Genomic DNA, 8,574 nt, shown 5'->3' on the forward strand with positions numbered 1-8,574 from the left:
CTTGTTAGCAGGAAGTGGGAGGTCACATGGTTGCTCCTGGCCAGAACTAGTCGGCCATTGGAGGAACCATGGTTACAGGTCACGTGATCAACAGCCTTGCATACCACTGTACACTGTAATAATACACAGGAATACATGACAATACACATGAAAATGCACATTACCAGAGAATACTAGGGGAAAACCAGCAGCAGTTGCAGTGCAAACACTTACCAGAACAGGCATTGACACAGAAACAGAAATGGCCATAATAGGAGTAGTAGTCTGCATGTTCTGGGACACTGCATACCTCCCTAGCAAATTTGAGCCGACCTCGGCGAATCTAGAAGGCAGCAAACATGAATAGACTGGACAATCAAACAACAGGAATGAATGATGAGAGTGAGTGTGATGAGGTGTGTGTTTCCCACGCCCAAGGCACAGGTGAGAAGAGAGAGAGAATGAGAAACCCTAGTGGCAGGACTTCACCTAGGGGTGCCTAACGTACTCTGGCGACCAGGTAGCTAGTGCGTGAACCATCTGACGTGTAAGCCAGGACAACTTAACTGCTGGCGGGTGACCCTCAATATTCCAGCCAGTTAGACAGTAGGTTTTCTGTTAAATGTGTTACCCTACTGGAAAAGAGAACTGTGAAGACCTGTGTACTACCTTGGCGTGTCTGAGTAGTGTCTTGGATACCTGGAAGAGAAAGGAACAAAATAATAAAAGCAAACATACATGGGGAGCTCCCTTTCATACCACTCAATCACACACACAAGCACTCCACAGGCCAAACACACGAAAAGGCATCCAAGGTGCGATATGTATGGACAAGTGTGAAGGTTAGGTAAGACTATGTGTGATTACTACTGTGTTGGGACAAGACAGAGGTGAACAAATACTGGAAACAAACGGAAAGGAAACACAAGGGACAACAAATACTGCGAGGTCTTGAGGAGAACTGGCTCACATGAATCTGAATGAAAATCTGAGAAAAATCTGAATGAAAATCTGAGAAAAATCTGAACGAAAATCTGAGAAAAATCTGAATACGAACTGGCTCAACTAAATCTTTCCAGCTATAGAGATAATATAGACAATAATGAGACTGGATGAGAAAATACACTCCTACATAAACTGGACTTTCTCTGAGGTATATATATATACTGACTTCTCTTACTCAGAGGAGGAGCTATCTGTCTTAGACACTGGAAAATATACTGTTTTACAAAAGAGGCACTCTACTCTGAGGCAATCTAGGTAACCTTGTGCTTACTCAGAGGAGGAAATACAAAGACTTTGATAACACTGAAATGCCATAGTAGAAAAAAAAATGCAATAATGAAATAAGTGCAATAATACCCTGTGTGGAACACACAATCACAGGAAAGTGCATTAGGAAGGAATGGGTTAAGTGTCTCTGTTAGGTAGAGTCTCTTTTAGGCAATTAGACATCGTCCATGTAAAAGGCTCTGGGACAGGCACTAGAGAACCTTTTGTTATTGTAAGTGTCCATCAGCTCATGGCTGGTTAGTACAGGGAACTTGGTCAGGAGGACCAGGCACGAACCTTGAACGTTGCATACACTAGAATGTTGAAACAGCACACAAAAAAAAACACAGTCATAGAACTCAGCCCTTGGGAGGACATTTAACAGAAATGTCCTGGAGGACCCCAAGTGGCACCCCTCTTTTTCTCCCAGGGATAATACCGGGAGGAAGCCGGAGCAGGAGCATCATCTGCTGCGGTGGTGACCACGAGGCTAGGGGTCACGGTGGTCACAGGAGAGACAGTAGGGGCTACTGTGGTCACAGGAGAGACAGTAGGGGCCACATGGTAGGTAGCGGTGGTGGTCGCAGCTTTAGCCACGGCAGTGGTAGGGGAAGTCACCGTAGTAGCCATGGTGAGGGGGGCTTTAGCCACCGGAGGTAGCAAGGTTAGGGCCTGCTTGATCTCATCCGCCAACTTCTTGATAACCGGGTCGTCCCCAAACACCCACTGAGGCAGGGATGGTGACTCGGGCCCGGGGAGCCTCCAGGGACTGGCGTAGCCGGTGGCCTTAAAGTTATCCCCCTGGCTAGAGGCAGGAAGAGGGGCGCCCGGAACCCCGGTACTCACGGATCCATCGTTTTCTGGCGAGGTCGATCCTCCTGTGGAGAAGGCAACCTCGGGAGTGCTGGAGCAACGAGATCCCGGTGAGACGCTGGCGATGGAGACAGGCTCTTCCTCCGGACCGTTGGAGACTGGTGTAGAGCCCCAACTGATATCGCTGTCGGAGGGTGGCGGCATTAGCAGGCACGCAGGATTGAGCAGAGGCAGACTCTCAGGCAGTGTAGGCATCACAAGCGCTGGGGCTGCAGGCAGGTGCTCTTCATAGGCCGCCATCTTGCGTTCCACTGGCCGGAACTTGTAGCAGGAAGGGGAGGAGCGCCAGGCTGGAGGATCAGGCTCCAAAGTCTGCCCAGCAACAATGACGTCAGTGGAAGCGGCCGGCCAATCAGGAGAGACACAGTCATTATCAATGGCGCCAAGCAATTCCCGCTTCTCGGCCGCATGGCAGTTAACCCCCTCGTCACTGGGGGATGGCGCAGGTAGAAATAACAGCAAGAAGCGGCCATTTTGTGTACAGTCCCAGCCGTGCAGCGACTCAGTTATCAGAACTCCCATGGCAATTTTAGCACAGTCTCTGGAGACGATATTAAACTGTAGATCTGGTACACCGCGTGGCGGGTAGATCCTGTTCGTGGACGCCAAAAATGCGATGCCCTGGCCCCTGGGGGCCACTTCCGCAGTGCTGGTGTTTTGAGCGGGCAATGACCGGGGCAGCTGCAGGGGTTATACTTGTCACGGTATAGGCCTGAGGGCAGCACAGCTGTAGGGCCGGTCTGTGGAATCTGCGGGTGATGATGGGCATGCGATTCTTCGCTGCACTTAGTCAGGGCACCAGTTAGTGGACACCAATGCCAGGGTTCAGTAACAGCGGTTTATTATAGATGAGGTAACTAGTAGCAACAGTTCTGTCCGGATGCAACCGGGTATATAGCAGGCTTTGACAAATAAAGCAGGAGTGGTGCTGCATAGGCTGTGAGAATACGTGCAGGATGATGGGAGTAGGAGTATGAGAGAAATAGCGTTGCTGGGTGGATTAGCTTGAGAGTAATACTTGCTGTGAATCCTTGCAGCGATGAGGAGAGATAACGGAATGACACCCAGATGAGAGAGAAGAATCCGGTCACTTGAGCAGGCAGATACAGCCGAAGACTTGAATACAGCAGCAGAATCAGTCACTCTTCTTATGGTGAAAAGGCTGCAGAGAAGAAGCCCAACTCCTCTGAGGCAGGAGAGGGACGACACACATCCTCCTTGCTTGGAAGCAGGGGGAAGACTAACTTGTTAGCAGGAAGTGGGAGGTCACATGGTTGCTCCTGGCCAGAACTAGTCGGCCATTGGAGGAACCATGGTTACAGGTCACGTGATCAACAGCCTTGCATACCACTGTACACTGTAATAATACACAGGAATACATGACAATACACATGAAAATGCACATTACCAGAGAATACTAGGGGAAAACCAGCAGCAGTTGCAGTGCAAACACTTACCAGAACAGGCATTGACACAGAAACAGAAATGGCCATAACAGGAGTAGTAGTCTGCATGTTCTGGGACACTGCACTCCACTAGGAAGATAGTTGTCCCCTAGTTGGTATATAATTGCGGCCCTGATAAGCTGTTGTCTCCCATTTGGTTGTTTCCCCCATTTTGTAGATAGTCCCTCTAGTAAGATATGTAAGTTATGCTTTTCTCTACCAGTTGAAGTGTTACAGAGGCAATGCTGAGCCTCAGCAACATGTCCTCCCTTTTCCACCTTATCCTGCTCTGAATGACATACTCAGTGTGAACATACCCTCAGTGTAGCTTTCAACGTAACGTATCTGCAGCGGATTTCTCGCTGAAAATTTTCAGCAAAATCAGCTGTGGATCCTTGCCCATTCACTTCAATGGACTGACATACTCGCAATAGTATGCTGCGGCAGGGCAGCTCGGTGATTAGCTGAGCGGGCTGTTATTGATCAAAGACCCGGAAACTGAAACCCGGAGAGATTGTTAATGATTAACGATAAACGATCGCAAACAAGATTATCGTCAACCTGAAATCGTTCATCATATTACACAGAACGATAATTGTTCGTTACTATGATCGTTATTGTGATTGTTACTATGGTCGTTTAATCCTTCTGATCCCAGCAAAACAATGAACAATGTGCAATTACACTGAACGATTAGTGAAAAAATGTGGAACTTGAGCGAACAAATGTGAAATTACAGCGAACGATTAGCGATAATAAAGTTCAGATCTAAATCAACGATCGACGACACACAAACGATTTTTCGGTCGTTGCCTGTAATTACACAGGACGATTATCGTTTAAATTCGAATGATATAACGATTTTTCGCACGATAATCGTCCTGTGTAATAAGGACCTTATGCTGTGAAACAAAGAAAAAAAATTTGTGTGGTGAAATTGAAAAATAAAAAGAAGCTTTTATCTAATGGGTGTTTGTGGGGGTCAGTACGATTACAACAATGTATGGGCGACTTATATAACTGTTAAATAATTTTTAAAAATAAATGTTATTAAAGTTGCTGTATTATGATCCTTTTTTTTTTTTTTTTAACTACGAGGCGGTGTGAGACACGGCATTTGCTAAGCACTAGTCTTGTGAAACAATCTCTGTGATTAAATATTAGGGATAAGAGTTTGTCTAGCACAGTTGACAAAAACACACTTTGGCTCAAAAACACTCAAAGGAGTCATACAAATCTAGAGCTGCTGAAAAGAATGGGAAATCAGGGAAAATGGAGATAAAGAAGGCAAACAAGGGGGGGCGTGGCTTAACCATGGTGCTGTGAGGACGCACATGTGAGGAGCTCCGTCCACAGCAGCATATCTCAGCCCAGTTTTTGGTTCCTGTGACCCCCCTCTGGAATGCATGGCAGAAGGAGGAGACCCCCGCCAAGCCTCCCCACCCGGCCGACCCGCTCACTCACCCTGCGCAGCAGCTGGGAACGATATCGTCGCTCCCCAAGCGCCTCACCGCAGCAAGGCCGGCTCCCTGTCATGGCGCCCACACAGAGTCCTGAGGCGGACCGCACGGACGCTACGCTGCCCGCCAGCGGGCAATTGCAGGGTGAGAGATTGCCTTCGGGCATCCTCTCCACGACCCTCACCCCCCTCATGAATCGCAATTGCACCCCTGGCCCCCCCTGTCCTGGTGGCTCGGTGCAGGACCCCATCAGCTACCTAGGCGCACAGCCGCCATCTTCCCTGCACAATGAACTGCAGATGCTGAGAGACATGATACAGGCACTGCCGTCTAAGCAATACCTGGACAGCGTTATCCAGAGGATTGAATCTGCCCAGCAACAGGCCATAGAGGGGGTGAGGGAGGACATTGAGCAGCTCTCCACTAGGACAACACATAATGAGTCTGCCACTGCTACACTGTCTGCCCAAGTACAACTACTAGAGCAGGAAGTCTCTGCGAACCGCCGCCATTTGCAATCCCTGACCCTGCATCTTGATGACCAAGAGAACAGAGGCAGGAGAAACAATATTCGTATCAAGGGCTTGCCTGAAATACATGGGGCTGATAACTTGCCTGACAGAGTTATGGACCTCTTCAACCAACTCACGGGCAGACCTGCAGAGGCGACTTTTGTGATTGACCGAGTTCACCGGGTGACCAGAATGTCTCAGAACAATAGTGAGGCTCCAAGAGATGTGCTATGTCGCCTTCACTATTTTACTGACAAGAAAATGGTTCTTAGAGCTGTACGGGATGGCGCCCAAGCTATGTTTGAGGGCACGGAAGTCCACCTGTATCCTGATATCTCATCCCGCACGTTATACATGCGCAGGCTGCTACAACCCCTACTTGCTAAAATCAGGGAGTCTGGCGCTTCATACAGGTGGGGCCACCCTTTTCACGTCATCATTAGAAAAGACTCGGCCACTTTTATCTTGCGCCACCCGGATGAACTGAGTGAGCTATTCGTGTTCCTGAACGTCCCAGAGTTCCCCTTACTGGACTGGCTTGCACTGGGCCGCCAAGATCAACCGTCTGGACCTTCCAGGAGAAGACGTCCTTCTATTAGACGCCCCCGTACCCCGGAACCACGGTCGGCTAATGTGGAACCCCTGATTGACCTTTCCAGGGAATTTCCTAGGATGGCTTAATGACTCTCCCTCCCTTGAACCTCTGACTTCAGGGGAGGCCAAGCTATATTGAGACTTGTTACCATCTAGATTTTTTGGGTCTCTCTTAGTTACTCTCCATAAGGGCGGGCTCTTCTCCCCTCTGCTAAGGCCATGGCGGTGCCTGCTCTCCCCTCCCCTCGCAGGTTCATGCTGTTACTCATAATACTCTGAGACTGTGCAGGGGGACATCCTGGTCTCCACAAGTTAATGTTAGTTATACCCAGGGTCGGACTGGGCCACCGGGGAGCCGGGGGATTCCCCGGTGGGCCCCACCCCCTCCTCCCTCTTGCAGGGCCCTTCCCCTAAGCCAGAGAGGGGCCTCCCCTTTGGAAGCTGCCTGGTATCGCGAGCTCCCACACTGCTGGGTGAGTTAAGCACCGTATCAGGGCCCGTTCTTTCTGCAATCATGGGCCCTCCCCTCCCCCTGCTCACCTGGCTCCCTTACATCTGCTCCCATCCTCAGCGCTGCCCTCTTCCTGCCTGTCACAAGATGCGGAGAGCAGCAGCAGGGCCTCCTCCATCCCCCCTCCCCTCTGCAATCACGTGACTCTCTCCTGTTGCTATGTGTGCAGTCGGTGCACAGGACAAGGGGGAGAGGCTGCAGGCTGCCCGGCCTGGCTGGGAGAAGATGGAGACAAGAAGACTGAAGCTTCCTGCCCTGCTGAACATGTGAGTGTGTGTGTATATACTTGTCTATCTGTCATCAGTGTGTGTCTGTACATGTGTCATGTGTTTATGCATGTGAGTGATATATGTGTGTGTGTGTGTGTGTGTGTTTTCTATCATGTATATAGTGTATATATTATGTGTAATCTGCATGCTTTTGTATCTGTGTATCCATGTTGGTGAGTCTGTGTGTGTTAGTATGATTAGATGTATATATGTAAGGTGTGTTGTGTCTGCATGTTTGTGTATGTCTGCAGTATGTCTATTTGTGTATATATGTATACAGTATGTATGTCTGCAGTATGTCTATTTGTGTATATATGTATACCGTGTGTATGTCTGCAGTATGTCTGTGTATATATGTATACAGTGTGTATGGCTGCAGTATGTCTATTTGTGTATATATGTATACCGTGTGTATGTCTGCAGTATGTCTATTTGTGTATATATGTATACAGTGTGTATGGCTGCAGTATGTCTATTTGTGTATATATGTATACAGTGTGTATGTATGCAGTATGTCTATTTGTGTATATATGTATACAGTATGTATGTCTGCAGTAGGTCTATTTGTGTATATATGTATACAGTGTGTATGGCTGCAGTATGTCTATTTGTGTATATATGTATACAGTGTGTGTCTGCAGTATGTCTATTGTGTATATATGTATACCGTGTGTATGTCTGCAGTATGTCTATTTGTGTATATATGTATACTGTATGTATGTCTGCAGTATGTCTATTTGTGTATATATGTATACAGTATGTATGTCTGCAGTATGTCTATTTGTGTATATATGTATACTGTAGGTATGTGATGAGAAGTTCACACTTTGGAGGTCCAGTTGTGCCGGAGATCCGTGAGGCTTGGGCTCTGATCAGCTGAGGATTCTCACATCACAGATGATAGGTGTTGTAGTAGATATAACAGTAAGACTTTAATCAATGGATGACGGGTTTCATCAAATGAGATCATCAGATCTATTGAGGATTCCCTTAGAAACGCCTCATCCATTGATTTGTCTTACTCCTACGTCTACTACAACTCCTATCATCTGTGATGTGAGAATCCTGACTCAGCCGATCAGCGCCCAAGCCTCACGGATCTCCTGCACAACTGGGACCTCCAGAGTATGAACTTCTTCTCAACTATTGTACCGATTGTATCAAAAATAAAGATATAAGCAGCAGACACAGACACAAGTGGGATTATGCCCCCCTCACCAGACTGCACCCCCTCCGGAGCAGCAGTATCAGTGATAGGTAGGATTATGCCCCCCTCACGAGACTGCACCCCCTCCGGAGCAGTAGTATCAGTGATAGGTAGGATTATGCACCCCTCACGAGACTGCACCCCCTCTGGAGCAGCAGCAGTAGTATCAGTGATAGGTAGGATTATGCACCCCTCACCAGACTGCACCCCCTCTGGAGCAGCAGTAGTATCAGTGATAGGTAGGATAATACCCCCTCACCAGACTGCACCCCCTCCGGAGCAGTAGTATCAGTGATAGGTAGGATTATGCCCCCCTCATCTGACTGCACCCCCTCTGGAGCAGCAGCATCAGTGATAGGTAGGATTATGCCCCCCTCACCAGACTGCACCCCCTCCGGAGCAGCAGCAGTATCAGTAATAGGTAGGATTATGCCCCCCTCATCTGACTGCAC

The sequence above is a fragment of the Dendropsophus ebraccatus genome, chromosome 13 (genome assembly GCF_027789765.1).
Source record: "Dendropsophus ebraccatus isolate aDenEbr1 chromosome 13, aDenEbr1.pat, whole genome shotgun sequence".
Classification (NCBI taxonomy): Eukaryota; Metazoa; Chordata; class Amphibia; order Anura; family Hylidae; genus Dendropsophus; species Dendropsophus ebraccatus.